The sequence below is a fragment of the Megalops cyprinoides genome, chromosome 6, assembly GCF_013368585.1.
Source record: "Megalops cyprinoides isolate fMegCyp1 chromosome 6, fMegCyp1.pri, whole genome shotgun sequence".
In the NCBI taxonomy this organism is placed as follows: Eukaryota; Metazoa; Chordata; class Actinopteri; order Elopiformes; family Megalopidae; genus Megalops; species Megalops cyprinoides.
The window spans coordinates 15,619,321-15,636,023 of NC_050588.1; the positions used below are offsets into that span (position 1 = coordinate 15,619,321).

Below are 16,703 nucleotides of genomic sequence, written 5' to 3' on the forward strand. Positions count from 1 at the left end.
TATGTCTTACTGTATTTCTGTTGTGCAGAATAACTCATTTGAAATCCTCTTAAACATATTTGACCTTTACAAACAAACTATTGTGGGTACACACAGTTCTACCATTATTACTATATTATATATTTTTATTTTGATTAGCCTAATTAATAGCTGTACAGTATAGCCGTATTAGTTCAATGAACTAACCGCAAAGTTTGAATGTAACTGTATCTTAATTTTATTTCCTAGTTTCCTTTGTTATACTCTTAAAGCTATGCCTGTGTTACGTATAAAAATATAACCTCCAGATTGGAAAGAACAATTAAAATATGAATTCAGTATACGACGCAATTAAAATCTTACTGCTTTGAGTGACGTAGGTACCTGAAATGAGGAAATAGTTACTTCATGAATAATCTGAAAAGACATATCTTACTTCAACTAAAACAATACCGTATATAGGCCTAAAATAGGATAGAGGTTTGACAGAGCATGATGTTTGAGCAGTGATTGACCAGAGTCTTATTGGCTACAGATGGATCAAGACAGGCTGCACAACAATGTCAGTTATTTATTGCTTCAGCATTCATTGAAGGGTGAAACACTAGCCATTGTAGTCTATTTGTGTTTTACTTCGGCAATGGCATCATATCAGATATTGCTACATCCGCATTTCACTCATATTCTGAAGCAGGCCTCCTGCGTAAATTGCCATGCAATTCATCATTCGTAACTCGTAAACTCAACATGAGAACAACATAATGGACATTGGTCCGTGATCAGTCTAGTGATTCAATTAGAGTTTCATTTGTTTATTGTGTTGAGTTTTTTTTTTTTTTTTTTTAAATCAAACCATTGCAGTTACTTGAAGAGAAAACAATGAATGAGTACCTATGTCTCTAAGGCGCAATGATTGTGCTTGAATGGCGCTTTGATTTAAGGTTAAAGCCTGCCATCTAGTGCCATGTTTCAGAAAGTTACCACTGTCCCATGAACCGTACAAATTATGAGCACTTATGCCCTCCTTTGGATCTGAATAGGAATATATTACAGTATATTGCGCCACTTATTTGCAGGAATGATCTTCCTTGATCGTCCTTCTATAATAGTTAATTTTGAGAGCGTTATTTCTACCTTTTCAGATATCAGGTATCAGAAAACACGCATATCTCTTTCAGTCCATATGTATGTACAGGGTTGGTCTCCCAACACATGGGTGTGCAGATTGAATCTGAAAAGAAAAGAGAAAAGAACCAGTGACGGAAGGCGTAAGGATTGATAATTATTACCAGGGGGAACAAATCCTTATTTTGTTGAAGCTTTACGTACTCAGTGCCTTTGTCCGTCCCACTGTCTTGATTTCATCGTATTTTATCGTTATCGTACCTATGGTCAACCGATTCTGACTTTATCAATCACAGGCATCAACAACACCCGTAAGTATTATCATTAAAAATACTTTTCTCGTCTACGGGTTTCAAAAGTAGGCAAATTCGAACTCCTAGAAGAGGAAAAGAAACATGACGGGTCAAAACCGAATGCTATATCTTATAACAAGTGTCCTTGTGTCCCCGATAAAACTCACCTGGGAACAAAACTTGCTGTGGAACGGGGCTCAGTGAACGTGCTTTTCTAACTTCAAAAACTGACGGCACAATTTCAAAATTCATTGTTAAAATTTCCTGCGGCTATTAGCCCATCGAGATTATTCTCAGCGAATCTATTTGTTGCATTAAACACCTGCATCCTCTAAACACTGTTGCTTCGCACACGCATTATTAATATTCATGAACGTTTATTACTTTCGAGATTACACTTGTCTCTTATCTCGCAGCTTTCTATGAATTATTCATGTTGGAAAAATACGCGCGGGCGAATGAAACGCTGCCTGTACTGTTTCGAGACAACAATTCGTGACGTACAGAAAGGGCGACCCTTTCTCCTCTGATATATAGATTTAATAACAGAGGGTATGCAAGGGGACAAAGTCAATACTGTCTCGCACTGATACTGTTGGAGGTGAGCTTCAAGACAGCTTCTTTTCCGAAACCACAATGTGCCTTTGGTGTACCTTTGGTTCTCTCTAGTGAGTTAGAAATGAAAATAAATAATCTGCACGTTAATAATTTAACCCACAAGATCATATGGTTTCCTGCTCCCTCTATGCATAGAAAATTTTAAATGATCAGTCTGATCGTATGTGAGTGTTAATCGTTATTGTCACATAGTACACAATTGATCACTGTAAAACGGTTCTGGAAAATCAAAAACATTACCCTTTACAGTATATGTATATATATACTATGCACAATACACTGTGAACGTCGATTCCGACAAACGTAAAGTGCACAAAGTCAATATTAATATGCCTGCATTCAGTGTATCTGGGAGATAGAGTACAATGTGCGGTGAAACGGATCCACTGGTGCGAACAAAGCCAGCACAATAAGTCACGACGTAGCTGCTGCGTTTTCACCGATTTCATAGTTTTAACATTAAACAGCACAGTCAAATCATGTGTAGGCTGTCTCTGAGTCAGTGTTGATGCAATGTCAAGCAGATTACAATGTTATTAATGTAGCTACTCTTACTTCAACATTGCATTCCGCAATTTCCATTAATACCCATCACCGCTAGAGGGGGCCGAAATGAAAGAGCAGAATAACTGTTGGTCTCTGGACAACATGCAGCTCTCAACACTCCCATATCCATCACTCTTTTGTTTATTAAGTTACGTTGTTCCAGGAATGCAGTTATACCTGAGAATCCGGAGAAAGTACCAGAGGAATTTTTTTTTTACCATTATGTTTTATGTTTAAACGTTTTCTTGTTTTAAATGTTGTTAAATATTATTATGCCTAGTGGCAGCTGAGATTCCTCCAAAGGGAAACTATAAAAATAATTTCTCTTCTATTCTGTTGTGTAGGTCTAATTCAATATAATCACAATATAGTCTGCCCTTAACTTTGAATAACAAAGTTAAGCAAGTGCTACTTCTCCATTTAAAGCAGCCGCCAAACTTACATTTTGGGAAAAAAGGAAAAAAGTTACACAAAAATAATTTGTTATTCTTTAACTGAGTCGAGGATACAGTGCTTCACTTTTCATTATTATAACATCAGGCCCTAAAACATCATAAATATTTCAGCTGGTAAGTGGTTTGAACCTATTTCTGTGATTTTATAATTCTGTTTAATTTCACGTAGATGTTAAATAGTGGTGGAATTGATGTTAAACGATTGAGCACGTGGCTTTGGAAATGTTGTCATTAATATTAATTACTGGAGGGGACACAGATTCTTAGTTTGATCATTGCAGGCTATGTGTGATTGCTGTTTCTTTTTCAGATAATGCCTTTTTACCATACCACACCAAGTGTTCATTCATTAGTTTGATATTTCTTGTGGAATTAAGATGGTAGGTATGCAGACTGCCAAGTTACAGGTTGGTAGGGCATACCATTGCTTACACAGCACAGAAATAACTACAATGACTTAACAATTCATGTGGTCTGAGTCCTTACTACAAATAAACATTCTGAACTTCACCAGCTAGCTCTTTTGTTAACTCACTAATCAGCCAGCTAGGTAATTATGTGACCAAAAATAGACCAGACATTGATTAATAGACCAGATGATGGTTAAGGTAAAAAAAAATAGTTTAGTAAAATTAAATATGTGCTTGCGGAATAGTATGAGTATATAACAATCTCTGATTAGGTGATGTCTGACAATTCTGGAGGTGACAAATAAATGATAGGAATATGTGGAATTCAAGGTAAAATAAAAAGATTATCCGAAAACCTCTGGATTGGACATGTGTTATAGTTGACCATTCAGAGGTGTAGCTGCGTTAGTCAGAAATAAAACTGCAGGTTTTTTTCTTTGTATTACAAGTTCTTGTCACAACTAGTTTCCGCACCGTGAACCTTACCGCTAGTTTGGCGGACAGCCATGTCCCAGATTCCTGTACTACGCCATCGCCAACAGAGAGCATTCTTCACTCGTGCTCCTTCACTCTTCTGAGTTTAATTCAAGTCCCAGGTGAAAACAATAAAATGGAGACTCCCCCTGACCACTGTCCATATTTATATTACAGTACATCTGATCATGGCAGCAGACGAATCCAATGAAAGTGGCATGTGGAATTCTACTGAGAGGGAGAAAACAAGAAGGGAAATGCAGGTAATCAGATATTCCTGGATGACATTTTCACACAGGTATTCCTCTTCCTTAAAAGCTTGGTGGAAAGCATAGTGAAAGGCTCATGTGGTAAAATATTAAATTAAAAAAATATGTTTTGGTAGTTAAGAAATATTGTGTCTGTCAAGGTAAAGGGCACACGCGAACGTAAACACACACATACACACACACACACACACACACACACACACACACAGAGTGTCTGAGATGAAAGCTTGGTTGTCACAAGATGTGTTTCATTTTGGAAATATTTTCAGTACCACAAATAGTGGACAGCTCCTCAGGGGACCTGTTTAAATTGATTCTCCAACAGGGAGTATCAGCACATATGTCAATATGTTGACGAGATATTCATCTTAACATTAAATGATATGCTTTTGCCATTGTGGGGGTGGTTTCATTTGCTGGCCTGTTATATAAAATATTGTAAACAGTACGTTCCTGTGTTTATACAGTTTTTATACCTCCTGTATAAACGGTCTGCCATGAAAATTGTTGAAATTAGAATAAAGCAGTTACGCTAAATGATTTCAGCCATGTCACCTCACACAAACAACATCAGTCCCCTGGTGAAGTGATTGTTGAGTCCAAGGGCAACTGCCCTATTGCAGTTGGTTTTTACTTTGTATACATTCCCTGGGTTTACTCAAGTGATCCTTCACAGAACTTCATCAGCTTTTTGCTTAGAAGAATTCAAAGGATGCACTGAAGCCAAAAGCTTATTCTAATTAGAGGATACAGCTGGCACATAGATGTGTTTTCAGAGACCAAATAAGCTTTGATTTGAATCAATGAGATAAATTGTTTAGGAAACCTTGTTTGCGGGAATCTGTGGCTGATGCTGTAGCCAGTAAGTCTGGCTAATCCAATTAGTCACCAGCCTTACTCTTTGTTGAATATGAAGCAAAGTATTGTTCATCTGTGTATCAATCAGTGAAATAAAATAAAAATAAAAATTTCCTGCTGGAACATGTTTAATATGCATGTTCTAACAACCTTAATGAAAATAATGAGATGGTTCTGTGTTTCTATATGTATTTTTGTCTTGCACTGACAATTTAGTCTTGCATACATGAGTATTATGATAGGAAGAAATGTGAATCGACGCAATAATGTACAACACAATGATTCTGTGTTAAAACTTGTAAGCTTTTAAATAATTACCTCTCAGTTCTATACTGTCTTATTTAACCATCCATTTTTACAAGTACACAACACAATATGTTAATAATATCTGATACTGCAAACCACACATTTCTGGAAATCATTTGAGGATCATGCTCTTTTTACATGTAAGGTTTTAAGTATAGTCTTAATTAAAAAAATATATTTCTAATAATCTAAAATTAATGCTTTAGCCCCTTTTCAAAACATGAGGACATAACCAAATACTGTAGTATGTATTCAGCTAGGCAACAGAGCTAAGTAATGAAGCAGACTAATGCAGGTTTGAGGTCATTTTAAATTCATGCATAACTCCAGTGTGCCCTCACTCCCCTGGCACTAATTTCTGAAGAGTTCTAAAGTTCTAAGACTGAGGAACATACTGAAAGTTTGTTTCTCTGTATAATGATTTTTCATTTGCTGAGGATTACTGTATTTTAAAAACAGTGTAGTTAAAGTCACATTAAAAACAGAAAAACTAAATACTCTGACAAAGTAATAGCTCAGGCCATATACGACAGATTTAAAGCGTTTATGGGCCTCTTGTAATCTCAGCACAAGGAAAGATGCAGGTATTGAGAACATTGTAAATTAAATAAATGTACTGGCTGCCTCGAGTGATTTGTCAATGACAATGCAAACTGCAGTGCCAAAATAAAGCAATGCATGGTTATGGAAAAGGTAATGTTGTTAATATTTAAATGTCAGCACTATAAACAGAAATTTAATTTTGGGAAATGAAATGAATTTGATGGTGGCAGGTGCAGAGACAGAGAGAGAGAGAGAGAGAGAGAGAGAGAGTGAGACGGGGGGGGGGGGGGGGGGGGGAGGCAAGCAATCTGATATCTCCGCTCTTTGTCAAGGAAACAAATTCACCTGTCGTTCACTGTGTTTCCAGTTTAATGTACGACAGCTCCTGGATTACACATTTGTACCCAGTGGATCGATCATGTTGACACCCGAATAAGGAACCATGTATCAAACCAGAGATTAAATCTTCAACTTTCACAGAAGCTGCGGTTAGCCGGAGAGCAGTTCGTCTTATGGGGGGAAGAATACATGCCGTGGACACATCTTTCTTTTCAATTGGGCAAAATCTCTCTATTTTTCAATTAATGAACCCTGGTCCAATCTCATGGCCACTGATTCGTCTGAAATGATTTCCTCTCATGAATGGAGGTCCACGAAATGCACGCAACATGCACTGATGGCCTGAGCTTGTGCATTTCAGACTGGGCCGTCTGAGGACATCAGGTCCTACTGATTGCTGTCATACTGATAAACAACCAGTCTGAGTCCATGCTTCTCTCATGTGCAGTAGAGTGTTGCTGTAGGACACATGAGGGGCATATCCAAGAGGAACAGAGACCTGAACCCACCTGCCAAGCAAATAACAAGATACACACCTGTTTTAATTTTACTCATTAGATACTACGCTGTGTTAGAGAGGAGTTGTACGCTAGGAAGGGAATCGTAATTTATCAAGCGTCTTGTGAGCTACTACTTCAAGTAGATTTTTGTACCATGTAATTTTTACAGGTTCTCTTGATTGACTGGATATGTGGGCAGGGTGGGCAGAGCAGAGGGTGCACTGGCAGCCATTCCTGTCTCTCTATGTCCAGTGTCCTTTGCTAAAGTGAAAGCTGTTTACTGCAACCATGAGCTGTTTCATGCTTGAAACTAGAAAGCACTTCATCAGTTACTAGTTGTGTAAATAAGCATACTAAATCTACCCCCCCCTTCTCTCTCACTCTGTCTCTGTCTCTCTCCATCCACACAGATGAAATCAATCCCTTAATTGCACACCTTCCTTTCTTATTTTATAAACCTATACATGTTTTCAATTTTTTCCCCAAGATCAGTTGTGAACAGTCTCTGTAATTATAATTTCTTTAATTTTATTAGAATACATCTGTGACATGATACTCTGACTGTCAGCTCACCGGAAGCAACAGAGAAATGATCTACTACAAATGTTTCACACTTTCCCTCGGAATCCCCGTGTAAAAAAGACTTTCCTAGCTCCTCTTGCAAAGGTCCAGACTTGTTGAGGGAGCACAGTGATCAGGCTGATCATGTCATTTGCTTGGACTAAAACCACATGAGCCTTGATTTAACTGTAAGTAAATCAAGTAAGTAACTTGCTGTGGATTGGAAAAAATGAAACATCTGTAGCTGGAAATAGTTATGTTAATGTTATAACTTTGGATATATGTATGTAATATTTTGATATCTACATTCTGTTATGTGTTTATTCCTATGAAGTGTGTTATTGTGTGTTTGTGTATGTGTGTGTGTCTGCGTGTGTCTGCGTGGGTATGAATAGGATGTTGGCCTATTTGTAGTGGTAATGTTTTGTGTTTTATTGTTTCCTTCACCTGCCCAGAGACTGCAGATGGAAATTAGCTAGTAAATCTGGTACAAAGCATCTTTCCTCTTTTTTGAGATTAATGTATTAATTAATTAATTTTTGTACATGGTCCCTGATATAAATAAATTTAATAAATAATAATAATAAAAGACCTTTGTAAAAGAAAAAAAATGTGCAAAATCATTGAGATATAGAGTAGCTGCACATGTTCATGTTTTAATCTTCATGTCTCAAAATACTGCATTACCCTTGGCATTAGCATCTCCTTCATGGGTGAAACTGGGAACATTTAAGACAAAGGGCTACATTCTGGTAACTCTGCTATTAATATAATCAGAATGAGGATGACATCTTTCTACGTGGTAGATATTTTCATTTTTCTCAGTCAGTCATGGAGCTTCTTACTTGCATGCTTAATGTAAGGGTGCCTAGACCTAAACTCTCATCCAATCAGCAGCTTGCTTTTTGTACAGTCACCAAGCCGCCATGTCAAATTAGCTGAGCCAGGTCTGTCTTCACATATTTTTAAATTTATTTATTTAACCTTTATTTAACCATGTTGCATAAATATGTTAATTGAGAACTGGTCTTCAATTTCAGTAATGACGCTGCAAGGGATCTGGTACAATGGCATATACAAAGGAATGCAATGTCATAGAGATACAAGGGCACAAAACAGATAAATATGTACAAATGTTAATCAGCTGACGTTTGACCTCATACATAAAAACAAAAGCTGAGATAAACAGAGTTTTTGCATTTCAGTTTGTGTTGTGCCTCATTCCCTCATTGTTAGCTGCTGAAAACTGCAAGACTGTGTGGACATTTTGTATCCCCTGTGTGATGAGCTCACTTGACTTCAAATTTTGAGTGCTAAAGGAAACATTCAACAGATCTTACTGATCAGAAGGGTTTTTACTCCATAGGATCTACAAGTTACCAAAAGTCAAGGAACAAGATGTGTTGGGTGCAACAAGACCAGATTCGTTAATGAACAAAGATGGTGATAGTACCTTTTAAAAGTGGCCCCAGTCATGCCTCTTACTGCAAAATGCTGGGGGATGTCCAGTGTCCTAGCATTGGCCCTGTTAGTCATTCTGTCTGCAAAATGACCATACTGAGTGACTGTGCTGTGACTTTTGATGTAAAGATGATGATGGGCATTATTATTATTATTATTGTTGTTGTTGTTGTTGTTGTTGTTGTTATTAAATGACAGTGCACATTGAATACAGATTCCATGATACTTTTAAATGACAATCTCAAACCCATGATGGGTAAATAGCACAAATTTAGGTTTGTTGGGATCTAATGAAATGGCAGGATTTAAGATAAAAAGGCCTGCTGAACTCTGTCAAAGTTAAGCTGTAGGTTGTGCCTTACTGAGATGAGGGAGGAACCAAATGAATATGAAATTGTATCTGCATAGAGTTTAATAAAAGAGCTACCTGTTTGTTGAGCTGCATTATTGAAACTGATTATAATTTCGGCAAAAAAAGTTTCGGATGAAACACACTTTACATGATTAGAGAAGTCATTGTGAAACCATTACTTGAGTATTTACTCATAAAACCAATTTTGCACATATTGTTTAACAGAAAAGAATGATCGATGGTATTAAATGCCTTGGGTGCATCTATGAAAATACCCACACAAATGGGCTTATTGCTGAGAACAGATATAATTTAATGATATTCAGAACTTTCAGGGTAGCGGTAATATACCCGTGTCTGGGTTGAGAGCCAGACTGTCTGAGAGAACGTTATTATCAGGAAATGAGTGAGGTGTTTATTTATTATTTTCATAAAAAGAAAAAAATAAACAAAACATAGAGAGGCACTGCTGATAGGAACTGCCCACAAGCCATGAGGTCATTTCAGGCCAGTTTCACTCCTGTCTCCTCGGGTACAGTCAGTTCGGTAAGTCAAAGCTGTTTCTTCAGCCTTTACAAAGAATTTCCCTCGTCAGCTGAGACAAGGGCTAAGATCAGGCACAAATTATTCCTTTTAACTATTTTAATTATTCCATTTAAATAGTTTGCATGGCTGTTGTACTAGCTGAATGTAATGAGAGTTTCAACACCTCTTTCAAAGGCCTATATATTAACCCCTTCTCTTTCCCCTTTGTATTTTGCCAATCAACAAAGCAAATATAACTTGTATGTATGTACACATGCATACGCCGGCGAGACAAAAGTTTAACAAGAGTAACTTGAACAAACAGATTTGCTACAAACCTCAGAAATGCTTTTGAGCAACAGTTCAACTGCTAGTGCAATAAACTTCCACAAAGATTAGGCAGATGTGAATTGGCCAAGCACTATGTTTTTCAGGTTAATGTCGTAGGCAGACAGCTACAAAGCCTGAGGAAGCTTCATTGCCTTCAGTCTGTCTTCCCATTTCAATGTATGTCAGCTTTAAGCAAATACCCTAAATGTAATACCTGGAAATACTGTAAAGTCCTGTCACTACAGCTCTGTGCTGCTGAAAGGTGCCAAGACAGAAGAAAGAAAATTTTTGCATCATGTCACTGGTGTCACTGCGTTTGGAGATCTAAAGACCAGCTAACCCAATACGAGTCCTCATTGTGCCAATATTGCATCACTTCCCATTAGAGACTTGTTGTCGACTCCAATGTTCTCCGTGTCACTCACTTGAAAAGTTCTCAAGTGGTGTCTTTGTGAAGTAAAGTAAATGGAAGTGCCATTAGTCAGAAAGCACCCAGGCTGAAGTGTGGGCCATTAGTTTGCCATAATCTCTTACTGGAGACCTGACAGTGATTGCTGAGGTTATTGCCAAATAAAGCCTGTTGCTGCAGGCCTAATGACTTTCTTATAGCACTTCTGTGATCCAACAAAAAAGCAAGTGGAAGACTGGATCAAAGTCAGTTGTCCTGTTGAATTAAAGAGCACTAATTCCAGCCGGCTCTGAATTATTGATGCTTGGCTGTAGCCTGGAGACCATTATGGCTCTTTTGTTTACCAGTACTTTCCTGTTTTGATCTTCCCCCATGCAGGTGGAGCCTGGGTCCAAACAGAATAACAGAGTGATGGACAATAAACTGCTGTGCCCTCCCAAGGAGAGCCTGCAGCAGGGCCTGGACAACCATAATAGGTTTCCTGTTTGAAGGACAGCTTTCACCTATTCATATGGGTCCTTACAATAAGTGTAGAGTGTCACTGTACCAGGTATTGGCACAGGAAGTCTCAAGATTCCCCATGCCTTGTTGTATGATCTTTGACGTTTTTGAGATGGCAGTGACACCAGGATGTTACAGCTCAGGATCACCCCGAACTGAGTTGCTCAGTGGAAGAGGGTAGAGTAGGTCCTAATTATACTGTAAGTACTGACCAGCCTGGCACATCCCAGAATGTTCTGGGTGTGCTCCGTATGATTTCTGCCCCTGACACTTCCTAATTGTGAGGTGTGAATGAAGTGATCACACCATAGGAACCACTATGCTACATGGGCGGCAGTGTAGCATAGTGGTTAAGGAGCAGGACTCGTAACCGAAAGGTTGCCGGTTCGATCCCCCACTGGGACTCTGCTGCTGATAAAAGCGTCTGCTAAATGAATAAATGTAAATGTAAATAGTTGCCAATAGGAACTGGACACAAATCGGACACAAATGAATAAATGTAAATGTAAATAGTTGCCAATAGGAACTGGACACAAATCGCAAGTGGATGAGTTTGTAACAACTGTGGTGAAGGTGGCTTAGGCTTGCAGTGTATGAATGCAGTCCGTGCAGATTCATTTGTGCTGACTGAGCTGTGGTGGAATAAACACTGTGTGAGCATGCGTGTGTGCATATGGGCACACGCATGTGTGTCCAAGTGAGAGAGAAAGTAAGAGTGCAGCGTGCATGCTAAAGACTGATTCCATTAGCCACGCAGAACTGTGGATCGACAGCCCCAGTAGACCTATACTGTTTTATGTAACCTTTAGCCACACATAGATGGACATCAAACGTCTACTTCTTTTCCGCTCTACCTCTCCCATGGTGATAAACAGGAGCAAACAGTGCTTGCTGAGTAAGTTGATCTTCTCATGCCTCATGAACACTTTCACATACCTTGGTGATTCTGTGGGAAAATGAAAGCCAGAGAATGTGCTTGGCTGGGCATCCTAAAAATGTACCAATCAGCCTTATGATCGCCAGTAACTTGGGGTGTGTGCTCAGTGAGTCAAACTAAACACCTCCCTGAGGTTAATTTTCAAGAACATTTTTTCTTGTTTCTCTCTCTCATCTTTCAAATCACAATTACATACACACATTACATGGTTAAGGTCAACTACTGATATTTTTAGGATGAGGTGTCATTTAAAAGCTTGACACATCTGCTATTCAAACATACACCCTTTTGGTTACCAGGCATGCTCTCCAATCACTCACATGGCATTGCTTCTCACAAGTATGACACGCTTTGATCCCTTTTATGGTTCTGGCCTTTGCCTGTCGCATTTTTCCACACTGCCTTGAATGGAATTTGAAAAATTTCTTTTCCTTTCTGCCCCCCTCAGCAGTGCCACAGTAGTGCTGTTAAGTAAGATAACTTCTGCGTCTCAGCTTATCAGCATTAAACCGGGTATAGCATTATTGTCCTTTAGGTGGATAAGAGGCTTTTTGTGCTGTGCTGCCATGCGTGGCTGCTGGACCTATGCACAGCAGCGGTGTGTGGAAACTCTTCCCTTAGCAGAGGGGAGCCTTGGCTCTGCAGGACTTCGCTAAGATCTCTGTATCAGCCTGGAGAGTGGCGAAAATAAAACATTCAAATTGCAACATCCTCCACTGCAGATCAATGTTGCGCTGGACATAAAGAGAGGGTACACATTCTATCACTATTGGGTTTCTCTGTTCCTGTGTGTGTTAGTCCATCTCTCACAGCATCTCTCACACACTCACAGCATCAAAGAGACAGCCACAGGTTTTGTATGTCATGGCATTTGCCTGTTGCTCCCCAACTAATTGTTCTGACATTGGCGTCATGTGATTGCATGATTTGTTTTGTACAAAATGCCCCAGCTGTCAGATACAGACAGCTGTCATGTGCTGTTGTAACACAGACTTTTTTCCTCTGTCTTGTAAGGCTATTTTAAACACCACATCGGTCAGACCACTCCTCTCACTGCCTTTTGAAAGAGAGCTAGTGAAATGGAGCATAAATAGTCGACACCTATAATGAAGAGAATCCGCCTTATTAAAACAGTGCTTAAAGAGGAAAAAGAGAGAAGAGAGAGAAAAATGGGGCTGCATTGTGGCTGGCAGAGGTGTGAAGAGGGACACATCTTATCATGAGATATTAGAAGCCATAAGAAAATGTTTCAATACTGTCAAATTCAGAAAGCTCTCAACAGTCTGTGCCAAATCAATCTCCACAGGTGTATTTCACAGGTACCCCCCCCCCCCCCCCCCCCCCCCCCCGCACACACACACACACACACACACACACACACACACACACACACACACACACACACACACACAGTGCTAGACATTCAAAATTAATTACACCATAGCAAACAGCTTTGGAGCACCCCCAAGAACACTTATTGAATCTATCTGGTATTTTCTTTTTCCATATAGGTAACATATACCTCTGAAAAGCACTTGGGAAAATATTGCAGCAGGCTTGCCTCCTTGATTTATGGCTTTTGAATACAGATTCAAGTGCCTTTATCTAATTACAGAAAAAAACAGTCAATGTTTCCAGGAAAGGGGGGGGGGGGGGGGGGGGGGTGGAGAGAAAGAGAGAGACAGAGTTTCTGACCCATTTCATGAAGGTAACTTCGACACTCTCGTTGGCTTTGCTTCATCATATCACCGCGGAGAGCACAACATCCAGTGTAAAGCTTTTTCTATTGTATCAAACTTTACAAACCCAGAGCCAGTAAGCCATTTTAACGAAAGCTAGCCCTCCTCCTCACTTCTGTGTTGCCCGATCGTTATTATAATTGTGTACAAGAATAAAAAAGAATGGGCCGGTGTCTTTACTTTTATATTTACTGTTGAGCAAACGTCACAATATTAAAACTAAGCTATGTGCTAGACAGTAACATTTGTTAATGAGGTTTAAATCTATTCATACACGACACACAGATGCGTTCGTTTCAATCTCGGTCAAGGAAGTGACCGCTTTTTACTTTGAAGTGCTTAATTACTTCAGATGTAATGGAGGTTGAAACTATGATTTAATAATCCACTGGGTTTAACGTTTCAGTGTGTTGTCCGTAACATCAAAGCGACGCCTTCTGTAATCGTCCTCATTACTGAATATAATCATAACCCCCCACCGTACACAAATAAACAGCAAATTACCCATCTTTGTTCCCGCATTGTCACGTTGCGAGTTACCATAAATATTTATATATTAAGCGCATATTTTCTTTTGTTCACTTAATTAGCTCTTTATTTCATCAGACGAGTACCCAGTTGCAAATGCCTTGATAAAATCAAATTGTGCAAAGACTGCACCACTAGGTGGCACTAAGTCACTGTATAGTTGACTTTGCGTTCACCCGTCTCCGGAGAAGTGAAGCGACGCTCGAAATTTAACATCTTTGTGGTTCAGACCTTCTCTCCCGTCCCAAGCACAGTGCAACGGACGAGACATCGCCAGCGCGGCGTCTTCAAGGCAAGTCTGAGAGGAAGGTCGGCGGCTTCAAAACCAAAAAAGGAATATTGAGAGGATATAGTTATGATTTCACCATAGGCGCTGATTTTGAAAACAACGTGCTAATGGATCTCACATTTGAAGTTTTCAGCCTTTTGGCTGCGGGGAAGTACTAGCGGCATATCGGCAAGGAACTTTGCCAGGCCAATCACCACTTCGGCCGAGCGGAAAGAAACACTGCACAGTCAAATTCAGACTGCACACCACACAAGTCTTTCGCTTTTGGGCAGCGAGGGTAAAGTGAACATCTTCAAGATATCCCCAGGGAATGTGTGCCGCGAGAGCATTTTCGTGCAAAGGAAATGATACTTCACTAATATTCCTGTCGCTTTCTTTTTGACAATGGAGAGCAAATGAAAGGGCCATTTTCGCTGGATTGAGCTGCTCACCTAACAGGTACGCTTAATGACCTATTCTGATAGTCTTTCATAAATCCAACTCTTTCCTTGACAGATGAAATCGTACATAGTATTGTCACTTAATTGAATTCCCCTGGTCTTTGGGGTGTTCTTTCCGCTGAATCAAATTAAGTGGGCTAATACAACAGAATATGGACACATACATAATGATGACTACAACAGAAATGGGTACATAATAATGACTACATCAGAAATTATTCCAATCTTGTATAAATGTAAGACAAAAGACGGCGCTCGTTCTTCATACCAAATATGTTCAGTCAATCCGTGCTCCAGATATACAAGTTGTTCTGCACAAAGATACGCATAGAGGTGAGAACTGTGTTTGCATTACGTGGTATGCCGTATCAGCATAATTAGAAAAGCTTTACATATACACCGCGCGTTTAGCAATGTGGGTAGGCTATAAACTTGTCACTTTAATATGGCATTCTTGGCAAGGTGCTGTATATAGCACAAAGTATCCACATAGTTAAGTATGCTACAGTGTTTTAATACAGGTGCTAACCGGTCTTATGTATTGCACATGTAATGTGTTGCATTTTTGTATTTACCAGTATGGAAACGTGTATGTGTCCACTTACAATGTGCTGTCGATAATCCATTTTAGTTTGGGGAATGAATCCGGGCGCAGAAGTGTGAGGAGAGCTCTGTGCGTGCGCGCGCGCGTGTCAGTTTGCGTGCATGTGTGAGGGCGGGGGAACTTCGTGGCGAGAATACAATGCTACGAATCATGTATTGATCGTGCCGTAGCCTATACATTCTGTATGTGACAGTTCCACTTGATGACATTGGGGAATACATTATACTGGTATTTCAAAACTTTGAAACGCGAAACTATTGCTTGTAAATTATTGAGTCATTTTTGCAAATAATAAAAGAAAATCGAAAAATGAACGCGCAGTAATATAGCATTGATCACCCATCAGAATAATTATGATTACCCCAAACACAATCACCTCTATGCGAAGAAAGGAGATAGCAAAATGACATTTCCCAGTGAGAAAATATGCAGTTGTACAGTAACTCGGGCTGATTGGGTCTCAAATGGCGTTCAGAATTACAGTATGTTTAAATGCAGAGGTGCAAGTTTACACTGACAAAAGTGAATATGATAGGGCGAGACTGTGGCTTATGCTACTCGAACAATTTAGCTCAGTGTTTTTTGACGTTTCTGTTCGGTCAGTGTAGTACACTGGTATGATTAGGTTTACATGTAGTAGGCCTATAATTATGTTTTTCTGTATTTAAGAATAATTATAACAATGACATATATACCGACCTCGACAAAAAGGGCGTCAATTCAGTTTCCGTGAACCAGATAAGACTGTGGAACTTCATCGGGGAACGGGAATGGTTGAAGCTGTGTTTTTCCCCCTCATTTATCTGTTATTTGTTGCCATCGAACTTTTTATTGAACACATTTACAGCTGAAGCACATTTTTTTTGCCAATGAAAGCAAACAAAATGCCTCCGATATTTAAAGAAATATAGGATTTTTTTTAATCGCACAGCACTCTCAGCGTTCTCAGATATTGGCATCAAGTTTCCTCTGATTTTTAGTCACGATGTTAAAAGTTAGTTAGTTAATTTGTTTGGTTAGTGGAGGATAACACGATGATGACTGATCTCATAGTTATATAATCATATTCTAATTATTTTCATACAAATTTACAAAACCTCATGATTTTATAAATCCACAGAGTATATAATGAATTAATTCAAATTCTGACCTTGCTGGATGTATTATTGTTCATATGTTTACAGAGGGTCTATATTTAACTGATGGGTGGTGCTGTTAGGATCATCACATTGCATTATGATCATTATGAATCCCAGACAGACAAGACAGTTCACACAACTGTCATGCTCTCATTGAGTGTGTGACAAAGGAA

At 39.1% G+C, this 16,703-nt stretch overlaps 1 protein-coding gene across 1 annotated transcript in view; it reads left to right on the forward strand.

Annotated features, from left to right (window-relative positions):
• Window positions 1–14,309: 14,309 nt before the first annotated feature.
• si:dkey-238f9.1 (chemokine-like protein TAFA-2) overlaps window positions 14,310–16,703 on the forward strand; it is a 71,831-nt gene continuing 69,437 nt past the window's right edge. Inside the window, exon 1 of the mRNA XM_036531983.1 lies at window positions 14,310–14,785. The gene's annotated coding sequence lies outside the window, so the exon portion shown is untranslated. The remainder of the gene's footprint in view (window positions 14,786–16,703) is intronic.